Raw genomic sequence first — 17,617 nt, 5'->3', positions numbered from 1 at the left:
CTAATCCTTTACAATGCATTCCAATACGTCTGTATTGGAATGCATTGGCTGTATGAGTAATACTGTGTGTATTACTCATACAGCTTCCGGCCTGTGAGATCCAGGGGGCTGATCTCACAGGCTCGTCACCGGAAGACAGCGCAATGCCTTACTTAGGCCTCTTTCACATGGGTGCGTTGCGGGAACACACGCGATTTTTCAGCTCGAGTGCAAAACATTGTAATTCACAGAAGTTCGGGCTTGGGATCGGTGTTCTGTAGATTGCATTATTTTCCCTTATAACATGGTTATAAGGGAAAATAATAGCATTCTGAATACAGAATGCATAGTACAATAGCGCTGGAGGGGTAGAAACTCCAATGTAAATCTGCCTGCTTTCCATCCACAGCCTACATTTCGGTGACCTGTGAGGCCCGGGCCATACCAGCCGGTCTTGGGTGGGACTCGCAGACTCCTCCCTCCTCCCATTGCTGGCGTGGCTGCATGCTGGAGGTAACTGGTGAGGATGCTGTGAGTCGGACAATATGGACCCGCTATAATGTTAACCTGATGTAAAAGGACTTATGTCATATAGCTTCACCGCAATATGACTAAGGCGACTTTCACACTTGCAGCAGGACGGATCCGACAGGCTGTTCACCATGTCGGATCCGTCCTGCCGCTATTTCGCCGGACCGCCGCTCCGTCCCTATTGACTATAATGGGGACGGGGACGGAGCTCCGGCGCAGCACGACGGTGCACGGTGAAAGCCGCCGGACTAAAAAGTCCTGCATGTCCGACTTTTTAGTCCGGCAGCTTTTGCCGTGCACCGTCGTGCTGCGCTGGAGCTCCGCCCCGTCTCCATTATAGTCAATGGGGACGGAGCAGCGGAGCGGCGGCACGGCGAAATAGTGGCAGGACTATGTGATATGACCGCACTGTGATATGACCACAGTGTAATATGACTGCCCTATGATGTGACTGCCGTACGATATGACCAACCTGTGATATGACTGCCCTGTAATATGACCGCAGTGTGATATGACCGCAGTGTGATATGACCACTGTGTGATATGACTGCCCTATGATGTGACTGCCGTACGATATGACCAACCTGTGATATGACTGCCCTGTAATATGACCGCAGTGTGATATGACCGCAGTGTGATATGACCGCAGTGTGATATGACCGCAGTGTGATATGACCGCACTGTGATATGACCGCACTGTGATATGACCGCAGTGTGATATGACCGCACTGTGATATGACCGCACTGTGATATGACCGCAGTGTGATATGACCGCAGTGTGATATGATTCTGCTGCCATTTAACCTTTTTCATCCCAGGTCACAATTCTAGAAATATGATGCTGATTAATAATAATGATAATATTAATAATCGTTGCTCCAGTAATATTTAACTTTTGCTCTTTTTACAAGGAGCCGATGAGAATATCCGGTCACATCAATAATTATCAGCGGAATATTCTCAGAAGTGACAGCGTATACACGCACGATGCCGAGGAGGACTCCTGATCTGTAGGATATGACGGTATTATTTATATTGCGTATCCAAGATGTATATTACTGTATGTGTATATATATATATATATATATATATATATATATATATATATTAGTTTCATATGTATATTGTTTATGACAGATATTTATGTAGAATGACTGGGCGTGTCATGCAGTCCCAGGGTCGGAGGTCACACATGGCTATGCACCCTATAGCTACACACGGTGAGCTGTGTGAACACGTCTGACAGCCGCCATATAATTATCTTCCACACCCTCCCCGGAATCCAGAGAACCAGATGTGAAACGATTGTAAGAAATGGCTGACAACTAGAGATGTGGGGGAGGGTTGTCGGAATTACACCGTCCAACAATGAGCGACCGGTTCACCAATTATTTACTTTAATTTATCAAAAGGAGCAAAATCCCGCACAGGACGAGACGCCAACAGGGGGTCACGGTCATAAGGGAGCGGCTTTTCTGAGGGATGTTGCTCATATAAAAAGGGGTGGTTAAATTAATATCAGACCCCCGAGCATACCCCTATAGTAATATCAGACCCCAGAGCATACCCCTATAGTAATATCAGACCCCCGAGCATACCCCTATAGTAATATCAGACCCCAGAGCATACCCCTATAGTAATATCAGACCCCAGAGCATACCCCTATAGTAATATCAGACCCCAGAGCATACCCCTATAGTAATATCAGACCCCAGAGCATACCCCTATAGTAATATCAGACCCCCGAGCATACCCCTATAGTAATATCAGACCCCAGAGCATACCCCTATAGTAATATCAGACCCCCGAGCATACCCCTATAGTAATATCAGACCCCGAGCATACCCCTATAGTAATATCAGACCCCCGAGCATACCCCTATAGTAATATCAGACCCCCGAGCATACCCCTATTGTAATATCAGACCCCAGACCAGACCCCTATAGTAATATCAGACCCCAGAGCATACCCCTATAGTAATATCAGACCGCAGACCAGACCCCTATAGTAATAACACACCCCAGACCAGACCCCTATAGTAATATCAGATCCTAGACCAGACCCCTATAGTAATATCACACCCCAGACCAGACCCCTATATTAATATCACACCCCAGACCAGACCCCTATATTAATATTAGATCCTAGACGAGACCCCTATAAAAATATCACACCCCAGACCAGACCCCTATAGTAATATCACAGCCCAGACCAGAGCACTATATTAATATCTCACTGCACGGGGGAGCCGGAGCATCACGGGAAGCGCGTGTTTCATGCGCTCAGATGCCGTGGTCAGGATTGACCACGGCATCTGAAGTGCAAAATGTCCGCAGCCGACATGACCGCCTGTTGCGGACAATAGCCGCGAGTGTCTGCTATAAGAAACAGCAGGCACCCCGCCTTTTAAAGACGGCCTGGTCAGGTAGGGGTTAATACTAAACCCCAGACCAGATCCCTGTATTAATATCACAGCCCAGACTAGACACCTATAGTAATATCAGACCCCAGACCAGATCCCTGTATTAATATCACAGCCCAGACCAGACCCCTATACTAATATCAGACCCCAGACTTCACTTTCCGCCTCTTGAGCAGCTCTGCCCTACACTGCCTGTGGTCCTATGCTGCAACGTCCGGATAAGAGGCCGGAGTGCGGAGGGCGCGTGTACAGGATGATAATGGCTGCTCTCTGGCAACTGAGCGAAAATGACAAGGGGGCTAAAAAACAAGCGACTCTCAGTAAAGCCGCGAAAGCTGACGTGTCTCTACTGGATGCCAGGCCAAGGCCAGTGTACCGAAACGTGTCAGAATGATGCGTTTCAGTAGATTGGTCTTTGCCATGCATCAAGTAGGTAACCCCAATCCACTGACCAACACTACAACCAGTATAATCCAGTATATACGACAGTCTAATGACCAGTGACCACTACTAACACTGTAACACCCCAGAGTTGTGTTACTGCACGCTTCTACCCCGCTACTATCTTCTAAGAGCCTTTATACTGTCATCTGATATCATTTACATTATGTCTTCCCAAAAATGTGCATATAAATCCATGTTAAATGCAATTGTTCATGTAATTTGCCTGGCTACCAGTAGGTGGCAGCAACACATTGGCAGGTACAAGTTTACAGTTTAGTGTATCTGAGCTGGAATGGATTATTTCAGCTTAGCTCCCACTCTGTGGAGAGGTGGACTGGTCCCACATCCTGCAGTTTGGGTGAAGAAGGAAGTTAGTAAGAGTGTAGCCCACCCCCTGCTAGGGGTAGGGTGTGTGTGTGTGTGTGTGTGGTGTTCCCCTGCTTAGAGAAGTCAGCAAGGACCTAGTCTCGGCTGAGACTTGACCATATACCCAGCTTGAGCACCTTCAGCTCTGCTGGATGAGAGAAGCAGAAAACTACACACACCCTCCAGAGTTCCAAGAATAAAAGCATCCCCTGAGAATCCATCTTTGAGAAGTCCAGAGATCTAGGAGAAGCCAATTCCTCCTCAGATAGTCTGTCCCCACACAGCAGAAAGTACCAGATGTGCAGAAGCTAATCCTGCCATAGTTACAGAGCTACCAAGCAGACTTTTATCCTGCAAGCTCCACATTTAAAGCAGAAGTACTCATTCCTGACAATGATTGCCAAAACCTGCTGGGACCAAGAGACCAAAGCTTGTTATTTCAAGTAAAGCAACGTTTGATGTCCAGGCCTTTAGATGAAGTTCATTTATTCTGCCAAGTTCCTCTATTTCTCCTACTATCACTACACTCCCTACACTGTCTGTCCCTTCCTATGCTCAGCTCCCCCTGACTAAAACTCAGCCAAACACGTGTCATCGGGTGCTTTATAGCACCCAATGGCGCGTTACGGCCAGCCAATCACTGTAATGCCAGCAGCCAACATTGTAGCTGGCCAGCTATATGTGTTATATGTGTATACAGCTAAACCTGCCAAAAACCTTAATACAGTTCCTATGTTTATGGGTTAAAGACAAAAGCAGAGTTATTTACTGTGACATCATGTTTTGGATGTCATAACTGTTATAGTTTGTGTTCACAGAAGCAGAAAAAGATAATATGCCTTAAAAATTCATTTTGTAACGTAAGGTAAGCTCAGTGACACAGCAGAAACAACAGAAAGCATAGTGTTAATCTGTTGTTGCTGGGCAGCAGTCTAGACCAATCACAGCCAGCTTTTCACACAGCCTGTCTGGGAATTCCCCTAGCAGGAGCTGCTAGAATCATTATTCACCAGAGACAGGAGCTGAAGAGACATTCACTCCACTTAGAGCTGAGTTTTATGCAATCAAGAGGCCAAAATAGGAAGTTTAAACAGTTATATAATGTTCATATTGTTAGTATTGTGTTTAGATCTGTATACTGAACTAGATATATATGTGTTTACTTACAGTTCCACCAATTGCAACCATACAATTGCAAATACAAATTGCAAGCATACAAACCAGATTCCATACAAATTGCACACAAACTGCGAACTGCTCATACCAGATCATAAGCAATTGCAAACTGCAAACCAAGTTGAGCAAGCAGAACTATTAGTTAGTCCTCAGATAAACCTCTCAGAGAGATCATAAGGTGCTTATAATAACTTAAAGTGAGAGTACAGATACTCAAGAGAGAAATATATCCACCATTTTATGTTGAATGACAAGATGGAACAGTTGAACCACCATCTTATCACAAAATGGCAGATAGCATATCTTTTCAACACGTGTTTTGTACATGGGCTATCTGCTGCGGAGGCGGCAGTGTTATATGAGAAAAGTTGAAGTTAATAAAGAAGTTATGTCAAGCATTTGGTGTGCTCTATAAACCTACTGTTTCCATAGAACGGCGATAGAGGAATTACAGAGTAATAGACAGTCTGGTTGGACTAAAAGTCAGAGATATCAAAATTCTTCTAATGCCACAGCGCAAAAGGCACTTCATAGTGCTGCGCCTGCCACAAACATGGCTACGGCATTACAGTGCGTGCCAGAGCCGCCCTGCACGTTTATTGAGCATAGCGCTCGGGCACATCTGGTACTCGGCCAGGTGTTCGGCTGAGCATGCTCCATCATCACTTCCAGTGACCACTACTAAATCCAGTATAAACAGTCTAATAACCACTGACCTCAACTACAACCAGTATGAACCAGCACATACAACAGTCTAAAGACCACTGACCTCCACTACTACCAACAAATACAGCAGTCTAATGACCACTGACTTCCAGTATTACACATGTGGGGATTATAAAGCCAGGGATCAAACATTATAAGTTATTACAGAACAGTAAATCTCACCTGATGATGAACAACAACGTGACAAATGTGACAATCAGTGAAGCACAGGAGGAAAAATAAACAGGAAATGTGGCAACAAAGACTGAGGGGAAATGTGTCACTATGTGACTCCAAATATCCCTGATCTGTATCTTTCACTCAATCTCATATCTATCTCCTATCTAATATGTATCTATCTATCTAACCATGTATCTTCCAGCCTATCACCACGCAGAAGACAAGACAAGTGATGCTGTGCGGTGCAGCTGATTAATCACGTACAAAATGTCAGCACAAGGAACAATCCTGATATCAGGTAACCTACAAACTGTTCACCTACCAGTACATGCTGAGACTTGTAGTCTCAAAAAATAATGAAAAAATGCCTAGAGCATATTCTCCTGTCCTACAGTCATCCTCTCCTCTGAAATGGCTGATAACAGGGGGCAATAGACTGTATTCTCCTGTCCTACAGTCACCCTCTCCTCTGAAATGGCCGATAACAGGGGCAATAGATTGTATTCTCCTGTCCTACAGTCATCCTCTCCCCTGAAATGGCTGATAACGGGGGCAATAGACTGTATTCTCCTGTCCTACAGTCATCCTCTCCCCTGAAATGGCTGATAACAGGGGGCAATAGACTGTATTCTCCTGTCCTACAGTCATCCTCTCCCCTGACATGGCTGATAACAGGGAGCAATAGACTGTATTCTCCTGTCCTACAGTCATCCTCCCCCCTGAAATGGCAGATAACAGGAGGCAATAGACTGTATTCTCCTGTCCTACAGTCATCCTCTCCTCTGAAATGGCCGATAACAGGGAGCAATAGACTGTATTCTCCTGTCCTACAGTCGTCCTCTCCTCTGAAATGGCTGATAACAGGGGGCAATAGACTGTATTCTCCTGTCCTACAGTCATCCTCTCCTCTGAAATGGTCGATAACAGGGGCAATAGACTGTATTCTCCTGTCCTACAGTCGTCCTCTCCTCTGAAATGGCTGATAACGGGGGCAATAGACTGTATTCTCCTGTCCTACAGTCACCCTCTCCTCTGAAATGGCCGATAACAGGGGCAATAGATTGTATTCTCCTGTCCTACAGTCATCCTCTCCCCTGAAATGGCTGATAACGGGGGCAATAGACTGTATTCTCCTGTCCTACAGTCATCCTCTCCCCTGAAATGGCTGATAACAGGGGGCAATAGACTGTATTCTCCTGTCCTACAGTCATCCTCTCCCCTGACATGGCTGATAACAGGGAGCAATAGACTGTATTCTCCTGTCCTACAGTCATCCTCCCCCCTGAAATGGCAGATAACAGGAGGCAATAGACTGTATTCTCCTGTCCTACAGTCATCCTCTCCTCTGAAATGGCCGATAACAGGGAGCAATAGACTGTATTCTCCTGTCCTACAGTCGTCCTCTCCTCTGAAATGGCTGATAACAGGGGGCAATAGACTGTATTCTCCTGTCCTACAGTCATCCTCTCCTCTGAAATGGCCGATAACAGGGGCAATAGACTGTATTCTCCTGTCCTACAGTCATCCTCTCCCCTGAAATGGCTGATAACAGGGAGCAATAGACTGTATTCTCCTGTCCTACAGTCATCCTCTCCCCTGAAATGGCTGATAACAGGGGGCAATAGATTGTATTCTCCTGTCCTACAGTCATCTTCTCCCCTGAAATGGCTGATAACAGGGGGCAATAGACTGTATTCTCCTGTCCTACAGTCATCCTCTCCTCTGAAATGGCTGATAACAGGGGGCAATAGACTGTATTCTCCTGTCCTACAGTCATCCTCTCCCCTGAAATGGCTGATAACAGGGAGCAATAGACTGTATTCTCCTGTCCTACAGTCATCCTCTCCCCTGAAATGGCTGATAACAGGGGGCAATAGATTGTATTCTCCTGTCCTACAGTCATCTTCTCCCCTGAAATGGCTGATAACAGGGGGCAATAGACTGTATTCTCCTGTCCTACAGTCATCCTCTCCTCTGAAATGGCCGATAACAGGGGCAATAGACTGTATTCTCCTGTCCTACAGTCGTCCTCTCCTCTGAAATGGCTGATAACAGGGGGCAATAGACTGTATTCTCCTGTCCTACAGTCAGCCTCTCCCCTGAAATGGCTGATAACAGGGGGCAATAGACTGTATTCTCCTGTCCTACAGTCATCCTCTCCCCTGAAATGGCTGATAACAGGGGCAATAGACTGTATTCTCCTGTCCTACAGTCATCCTCTCCCCTGAAATGGCTGATAACAGGGGGCAATAGACTGTATTCTCCTGTCCTACAGTCATCCTCTCCCCTGAAATGGCTGATAACAGGGGGCAATAGATTGTATTCTCCTGTCCTACAGTCATCCTCTCCCCTGAAATGGCTGATAACAGGGAGCAATAGACTGTATTCTCCTGTCCTACAGTCATCCTCTCCCCTGAAATGGCCGATAACGGGGGCAATAGACTGTATTCTCCTGTCCTACAGTCATCCTCTCCTCTGAAATGGCCGATAACAGGGGCAATAGATTGTATTCTCCTGTCCTACAGTCATCCTCTCCCCTGAAATGGGTGATAACAGGGGGCAATAGACTGTATTCTCCTGTCCTACAGTCATCCTCTCCCCTGAAATGGCTGATAACAGGGGGCAATAGATTGTATTCTCCTGTCCTACAGTCATCCTCTCCCCTGAAATGGCTGATAACAGGGAGCAATAGACTGTATTCTCCTGTCCTACAGTCATCCTCTCCCCTGAAATGGGGGGGGAAGACATGCATCGCGAGGGAGAGGGTTGGTTGGGTATGAACAGGGGGATAGGGTTTATTAGGGCAAAAATAATATATTAATGTTTTGTTTTTGGTGAATTGTATTGTTTGAATTTCTAATTTCTAAAATTTTAGATAAAAAACAAAACAAAAGACGAGTAGCATATCACACACAGAGTGGAAGGAGCAGGATTCCTCAGCTCAGCAGTGCAGAGTATTTCAGGAGAGGAGTGTGCTGATCTTGTTGAAGATTGTGGACTAAGGCTGGGTTCACACGGGCGAGATTTCTGCGCGGGTGCAATGCGTGAGGTGACCGCATTTTACCTGGACTGAATCCGGACCCATTCACTTCTATGGGGCTGTGCAGATGAGCAGTGATTTCCACGCATTACTTGTGCGTTGCGTGAAAATCGCAGCATGCTCTATATTGTGCGTTTATAACGCAACGCAGGCCCCAAAGAAGTGAATAGGGCTGAGTGAAAATCGCAAGCATCCTCAAGCAAGTGCGGATTCGGTGCGATTTTCACACATAGTTGCTAGGAGACGATCGGGATGGGGACCCGATCATTATTATTTGTTATAAGGGAAAATAATAGCATTCTTAATACAGAATGCTTTCTAAAATAGGGCTGGAGGGGTTAAAAAAATAATTAAAAAAAAGTTACTCACCTTAATCCACTTGTTCGCGCAGCCCGGCTTCTCTTTTGTCTTCTTCTTTGCTGTGCAGGAGGAAAAGGACCTGTGGTGACGTCACTGCGCTCATCACATGGTCCGTCACATGATCCGTCGCCAGGGTGATGTATCATGTGATGGACCATGTGATGAGCGCAGTGATGTCAGCAAAGGTCTTTTACCCAGGTCCTGAAGAAAGAAGAGATGCCGGCTGCGCGAACAAGTTTAGGTGAATTAAATTATGTTTTATTTATTTTTTAACCCCTCCAGCCCTATTTTACAAAGCATTCTGTATTAAAAATGCTATTATTTTTCTCTAATAACCATGTTATAAGGGAAAATAATACAATGTACACAACACCTAACCCAAACCCGAACTTCTGTGAAGAAGATATGCTGATTTTTCTCATGCGCGTGCAAAAGCGCATTAAAATGTTTTGCACTCGCGCGGAAAAATCATGCATCTTATCCGGCCCAAATACATGACTCCCGTGTGAAAGAGGCCTACGAGTTACAAGGTGGAAAGAGCAGGGTCTCCAGCAGCACAGAGTATTTTAGGAGTGTGCCAGTTGTGTTGGAAAGGACAGACAGGATTACTGGTTCTCAAAAAGCTTAGAATCAACATTGAAAAATATATGGCACCAGAGGTGTGCGAGGACGCCATTACGATAGGACGGGTATGCCATCCAGGGCAGATTGCATATGTGGGCGACAGACTGAAGAATGGGGACAATTCGATCTGATAATTGGCGCCAGTCCTTGTAATGACTTATCTGTGGTTAACCCGCACCGGAAAGGCCTTTGACTTTCCACAATTACTCAATAAAGTGTTGCCTAAGACAGGAGAGAATCGGCCAGTCTTCTGGTAATTCGAGAACGTGGTTACGATGGAGAAAGCATCTGGAGACGAATCCTGTCAAGATTGATGCAAGTGCGGTATCATCGAGCCAGATACTTCTGGGGGAACCTGCCTGGCATGAACAGGCCTCTAGTAGCTACAGAAGACAAAGCGTCAAGATAGCTTGGAGCCTGGAAGAGTCGCGAAGTTCATCAAGATTCAAACCATAACTACCAGCCCCTGGTTTCTTCGTCCGGTGAAAAAATCACGAGTTCCCAGATATCATGGATAGGAAGGAGGACATCCGGTGGTGCACGGAGACAGAGAGGGTCTACGGATCCCCCCCGCACTATACGGACGTCTCAGAAATGAACCGCCGCTCCGGACAGAAGCTCCTGGGAAGGTCATGGAGCGTCCCGGTCATCCGGCATCTATTCGCCCCGCTGAAGGATTATTTTGAAAGTGTGTAGAAGCCACGGGGCCCCCACGCTGCAGATTTATCATGGAGACACTAGGTTTTATAATATTACATTATTATATAAAGAAAAAAAAATTAAGCCCCTTCGTCACCCGGCTCCCAAGTGCAATCAGCTACATCATCATCATCAAGTATTGTCTGCACGTCACTGATGTCCTCCTCAACCGTCTCTGGGTCAGGATCCTGACCGCTCGCAACACCAGCTCCCACGGCACTCTCCTCATCACTACTTTCCCGCCTACCGGAGGAAGCGGCGGATGTCTCCTCCACATCTTGGCTGGCCAGTAGCTGCTGTCCTCTAGTAGCTCGTACTCGCTGTGTAGTGGAGCTGAGCCCACAGCATATAACACTGTTTTACGCTGGCGCTTACTCCTCTATACCCCATCACTAACGCTGCGCTACCGCAGTAGTATCGCCACTGCTGCAGGAAAACACTAACTAATATAAATTCTATGGTTCCGCGCGGTTACACCACCATAGACTGAGCTGACCGTGAATACATTGTATTGTTTCATATATGTAGATGCATGCCTGCTTCAACCTCGCCGTCTCTTTCGCACGTGCCAATCCTCTTGATATGTAGGTGGATGTATATGGGAGTGGGATAAGGAGCCCTATGTTCTTACTGCAAAGCGAGCTTGCCCCGGCCGCTGGCAATGCTCCAGATGTGACTCGCTAGTTCGCACTCGGTATCGAGCGCTGTCTGACGTCACTGCACGAGATACGGATGGTTAGGAGTGTCAAAATCCAACGGGTTTCGGATAAGCGTTATCCTTCGTCAGGGATGCGGACTACTTCTCCTAGTGTTCATTATATCGGGTACTTTTCCCCTCCCATTATTAACTCTTCGTTTTCACTCATGCTTGTCTCCTTCATTCAAACGCCAATAATTTAATTTCTAAATTTTACCCTATTGGCACTAAAGTGTTCATATAAAAAATCCAGCAAATCCAACAAAACATGTGAAATTAAAAGAGAGAACAATTTGTTATTCCGCCCATCATTACACAATATAATTGCCAGACTAAGATGTTTAAAAAACATTGGGATATCCTGATAGAGGACAGAATAACAGGTGATTATATTCCCAAAGTCCCCAGATTCATATATAGAAAGGCTAGAAATGTGGGGAATATAGTGGCACCGACAAATAAATGCCTGGACACACGGGGAAATACCTCTAAAGTAAAACAATCTATACAAGGTTTCTTTCCGTATGGGGCATGTAGAAAGCTGAAATTAAAATCAATAGTTTATAGGTAAGCACAAAGGCCAAAAACATTAAAACATTGTATACAAAAACAACATTGTGTTTGGACCGATAAGAAGTCCAACACACAGACCCACAAAGACCAAGTTCAAATATAAGAGCATGAAAAAGACCACAAAATGTACATGCAATTCATAGAAATGGCATCAAAGACAGTGCAAGATACTTATCAAAATAGAAACAAAGGCGATCATGGTGTGCGGGTAATACGCCCACGGCAGGGCCGTCTTTACCAAGGGGCAAAAGGGGCAGCTGCCCCGGGCCCAGTTGCTCCTGGGGGGCCCAAGGCAGCTGCCTCTTGAGCCCTGCTAGCCACTGCCCCGGGTGTCAGGCTGTCAGCTACACAGGGGGTGCTGCCATGCCATGCCTGCAGTCACTGAGTCCAGGCATCGTACTGTTAGAGCTGTGAATGTGATCTAGGACCTTAGATGACATCATCACCATGTGACCAGTAACCTAGCAATATTACTGGTCACATGGCTATGAGGTCATCACAGGTCCTATCAGGAGTGTTGCAGGAGAAGTTTGCCTTAACTGTGGAGCTTTTTTGTGTGAAGATTACATCAGAAAAAGGTGACAGGAGCTGTTATGCTAATATACTGTAAACTACTGTATAGTGGGGTGCTGTATACTGTGTGGGGGCCTGTATACTGTGGGGGCCTGTATAATGTGTGGGACTGTATACTGTGGGGGTGCTGTATACTGTGTGGGGGCCTGTATACTGTGGGGGGCCTGTATACTGTGTGGGACTGTATACTGTGTGGGACTGTATACTGTGGGGGGGGGGCCTGTATACTGTGGGGGGGGGACTGTATACTGTGTGGGACTGTATACTGTGGGGGGGGGGGGCTGTATACTGTGGGGGGGGGGCTGTATACTGTGGGGGGGGGCTGTATACTGTGGGGGGGGGGGCTGTATACTGTGGGGGGGGGGCTGTATACTGTGGGGGGCTGTATACTGTGGGGTGCTATACTGCTCTACTGTATACTGTGAGGTGTTGTATACTGTGGGGTGCTGTATACTGTGGGCTGCTATACTGCTCTACTATATACTGTGGGGTACTGTATAGTGTGGGGTGCTATACTGCATACTGTGGGTTGCTGTATACTATAGGGTGCTATACTGCATACTGTGGGGTGCTGGGGTGCACTGTAACACTAGGGTGAGCCGAGCCCCGGTCTCCTTCCTGCAGAGCGGTGCCCACTTCCAGCCTGAGCCCAGCTGCCCAGAGCACTGATCCTGAGCCGCTGGAGTCTTCAGAACTGGAAGTATTTACAGTCATTCACTGGACTCTACCAGGTGTGTGGATTGTTTTGTGTGTGTGTGTTGTGGTGGAGGGCGTGATTGCCTGCTAGGGTGTGGGAAGGTGGGATCCAGGGGGCCCATGTAAATTTTTGCCCAAGGTCCAATCAATATTAAAGACGGCCCTGGCCCACGGTCACTCTCTTGACTGCGTTTTGGCGGGTTATCGCCTGTACGGCAAAATCTCGCCACTCTGGACCTGTATTTAGACTAGAAGAGCTCAAGCCCCTCTGGCATAACAAAGCTAACATCGAACATAGTAGTGCCATAGGGATGGATCAGGGCAAAGATATCCTTTGCCACAAAGCCCATCCCGAGGAGGAGCTCGACCACCCTCCCCCTAGGGGGGACATGCCTCATTGCCCTTCCATCGGAGATGGACAACGTTCCTACGGCCACCACCTGGTCCAGTTGTGGGCAGAGACCATACAGTCTCTCCCCTCCTTTGCTCTCAGAAGGCAGAGAGCCCGTGTCTGTCTGTCCAAAAGGACTAATCGATCTGCTCACCCTTTACCTCTATTGAATCTTTCCCTTGTCTAAGCGCCTCCAGGAGGCCTCCTTTTAGGAGCCGGAGCCGCTGCTGGGGGGGCAGATGGAGCAGACTCTGCCTCACTAACCTCCATCTCCACCTCCTCTCGTGCAGTCCCATCACCATCAGCACCAACATCTCCACTTCCAGCCGCTGCAGTCACACGTACTGCGCCATTCACACTGTCTGCGACTTTGGCTGCGGTTTTTGCAGGCCCCACAACCTTCACTCCATCACCTTTCTTCCCTGTTGGCCTCACACTGGTCAGACCTCCAGCGGCTGCATTCACAGCACCATTCACACTAGCTGCATTATCTGACGCAGTTTTTGCAGGAGGCGCCACATTCACACCATCACCATTTTTCACTCCAACACTCAATCCCTCACTCCCCAGAATGGCTGGAACATGATCCATCATGGGGGCAGCCATAGCGCTGCGGGTTAACCCTCTGGGCCATAACAGTTCTATGACCAACCCCAGCAGAGTCCGCCATTACAGAGTTCACATGGGCAGAGTCCTCCTCTGCCCCAGTAGTTCGCTCGCCTAGAGATCTTCTCGTCACCCTTCACCAACTCTCCTGCCTATGACAGCGGGACGGTCTGTTCAGTGGTATTAATTATAGACATGTATAATGGTAAGTGGCCCAACCAAGATCACAGAGAATGACCAGGTGCGCACCCCGCGTTACCCCCAGTACCGAAATAAAAGTAGTGAGTATCAGATATACGGTGGGGGGCACTCTATATCTGACAACTAATGGACAGTGAATAAAACTATTTATTCTAGATTGGATAAAACTACGAGATACATAGATAAAAAAATAAAAATCTATAAAATGTACATACAGTCAGGTCCATAAATATTGGGACATGGACACAATTCTATCATTTCTGGATCTATACACCACAATGGATCTGAAATGAAACAAACAAGATGTGCTTTACCTGCAGACTGTCAGCTTTACCTGCAGACTGTCAGCTGTACCTGCAGACTGTCAGCTTTACCTGCAGACTGTCAGCTTTACCTGCAGACTGTCAGCTTTACCTGCAGACTGTCAGCTGTACCTGCAGACTGTCAGCTTTACCTGCAGACTGTCAGCTTTACCTGCAGACTGTCAGCTTTACCTGCAGACTGTCGGCTTTACCCGCAGACTGTCGGCTTTACCCGCAGACTGTCGGCTTTACCCGCAGACTGTCGGCTTTACCCGCAGACTGTCGGCTTTACCCGCAGACTGTCGGCTTTACCCGCAGACTGTCGGCTTTACCCGCAGACTGTCGGCTTTACCCGCAGACTGTCGGCTTTACCCGCAGACTGTCGGCTTTACCCGCAGACTGTCGGCTTTACCCGCAGACTGTCGGCTTTACCCGCAGACTGTCGGCTTTACCCGCAGACTGTCGGCTTTACCCGCAGACTGTCAGCTTTACCTGCAGACTGTCAGCTGTAATTTGAGGGTATTTACATCCAACTCAGGTAAACGGTGCGGGAATTACAGCAGTTTGCATCTGTGCCTCCCAATTGTTAAGGGACCAAAAGTAATGGGACAATTGGCTTCTCCGCTGTTCCATGGCCGGGTGTGTGTTATTTCCTCATTATCCCAATTACAATGAGCAGATACAAGGTCCAGAGGTCATTTCCAGTCTGCTATTTGCTATTTGCATTTGGAATCTGTTGCTGTCAACTCTCAAGATGAGATCCAAAGAGCGGTCACTATCAGTGAAGCCATCATTAGGCTGAAAAACACAACAAACCCATCAGAGAGATAGCAAAACCATTAGGCGCGGCCAAAACAACTGTTTGGAACATTCTTATAAAGAAGGAACTCACCGGTGAGCTCAGCAACACCAAAAGACCACGGAAAACAACTGTGTTGGATGAAGAATTCTATCCCTGGTGAAGAAAACACCCTTCACAACAGTTGGCCAGATCAAGAACACTCTCCAGGAGGTAGGTGTATGTGTGTCAAAGTCCACAATCAGGAGAAGACTTCACCAGAGTGAATACAGAGGGTTCACCACAAGATGGAAACCATTGGTGAGACTCAAAAACAGGAAGGCCAGATTAGAGTTTGCCAAACGACATCTAAAAAAGCCTTCACAGTTCTGGGGCAACATCCTATGGGCAGATGAGACCAAGATCAACTTGTACCAGAGTGATGGGAAGAGAAGAGTATGGAGAAGGAAAGGAACTGCTCATGATCCTAAGCATACCGCCTCATCAGTGAAGCATGGTGGTGGTAGTGTCATGGCGTGGGCATGTATGGCGGCCAATGGAACTGGTTCTCTTGTATTTATTGATGATGTGACTGCTGACAAAAGCAGCAGGATGAATTCTGAAGTGTTTTGGGCAATAGTATCTGCTCCTATTCAGCCAAATGCTTCAGAACTCATTGGACGGCGCTTCACACTGCAGATGGACAATGACCCAAAGCATACTGCAAAAGCAACCAAAGGGCTTTATAAGGGAAAGAAGTGGAATGTTCTGCAATGGCCGAGTCAATTCCCGGACCTGAATCCGATTGAGCATTTCACTTGCTGAAGACAAAACTGAAGGGAAAATGCCCCAAGAACAAGCAGGAACTGAAGACAGTTGCAGTAGAGGCCGGGCAGAGCATCACCAGGGATGAGACCAGCGTCTGGTGATGTCTATGCGTTCCAGACTTCAGGCTGTAATTGACTGCAAAGAATTTGCAACCAAGTATTAAAAAGTGAAAGTTTGATTTATGATTATTATTCTGTCCCATTACTTTTAGTCCCTTAACAAGTGGGAGGCACAGATGCAACTGCTGTAATTCCTGCACCGTTCACCTGATTTGGATGTAAATACCTCAAATTAAAGCTGACAGTCTGTGGGTACAGCTGACAGTCTGCAGGTACAGCTGACAGTCTGCAGGTACAGCTGACAGTCTGCAGGTACAGCTGACAGTCTGCAGATTCAGCTGACAGTCTGCAGGTAAAGCACATCTTGTTCTTTTCATTTGAAATCCATTGTGATGGTGTATAGAGCCAAAAATGTTAGAATTGTGTCCATGTCCCAATATTTATGGACCTGACTGTATGTCCTCCAAAAAATAGCAGCGTAAACACTTTAAAATATAAACTTTACATATGGTGACGTGTGTCATTCACTCTCATATGTCCCACAGTATAAATCCTCAATGGGACTACACTGTAACCTCAGTCCAAGTTCGGGGGTCCCCCTATTAATATGGGGTGTAACCCTCACACACAAAAACAAAAAAAGCAAAAGACAAAACAGAGTTCACCTAAATAACGCTGGAGAAGAGAAGGGTAAAATATAGGTAGTCATCCAATATGTAAGTGTCAGCTCTGTAAGTTACTTCCATCAGAAGAGTTTAATAACGTCGCTATATTGGAGCTAGGTTAGAATATTCAGACTGGATGGAAGAATAAACTCTTTACCGATCCGAGCTGGTTAAGGCTGTACCGTCCGACTCCAAAGACGTTGCAATCAGCTGTGCGTAGCAGGTTCAGTAATCTGCATGTTCTGTGAGCTGTAAGGACCTACGAGGCGTCCCACGTGGTCCTCTGCTCTCTCCCTCTCTGTGCACGTGACTCGGGAGTTTGCAGGGAACTGGATCCTAGAGTCCGGTCGTTATATCCCACCGGCCGGCTTCTCCTGCTTACGCTGAATATAACAAGTCCGTGTGTTATGTTGGCAATGTCGTCTACTCAGCTGAAGTTCAATCCCTCACTGTTCGATACCAGAAGTGTTTTGGGGCTGATAGCGCCCCTTCCTCAGTTTATATTTTGAAGTGTTTACGCTGCTGTTTGCTGCAATTACAGAGCTGTATAATGGCAATGTGGATCCGCAGTCAGTGCAGCAAGGTGTAATAGGATTGTTCCAATTACCCAGGCTGTAACCTCCCCTACTGAACCCTGTTCTACATAAATACTGTGGATGATTCCTCCCTATCCTTTCCCTGAACTTCTATTTCGCAAAATAAAAGTTTTCAAGTCTTTCCTA

At 46.8% G+C, this 17,617-nt stretch overlaps 1 protein-coding gene across 1 annotated transcript in view; it reads right to left on the bottom strand.

The window, feature by feature from the left end:
• Positions 1 to 17,180, bottom strand: part of LOC122922702 (ALS2 C-terminal-like protein) — a gene marked incomplete at its 3' end in the record, with an annotated part of 32,730 nt that extends 15,550 nt beyond the window's left edge. Inside the window, exon 1 of the mRNA XM_044273405.1 lies at positions 17,053 to 17,180. The remainder of the gene's footprint in view (positions 1 to 17,052) is intronic.
• Positions 17,181 to 17,617: the final 437 nt, after the last annotated feature.

Source organism: Bufo gargarizans, unplaced genomic scaffold (assembly GCF_014858855.1).
Source record: "Bufo gargarizans isolate SCDJY-AF-19 unplaced genomic scaffold, ASM1485885v1 fragScaff_scaffold_655_pilon, whole genome shotgun sequence".
In the NCBI taxonomy this organism is placed as follows: domain Eukaryota; kingdom Metazoa; phylum Chordata; class Amphibia; order Anura; family Bufonidae; genus Bufo; species Bufo gargarizans.
Note: the sequence above shows the minus strand (reverse complement) of the source record. Positions and strands in the feature narration are given on the sequence as shown.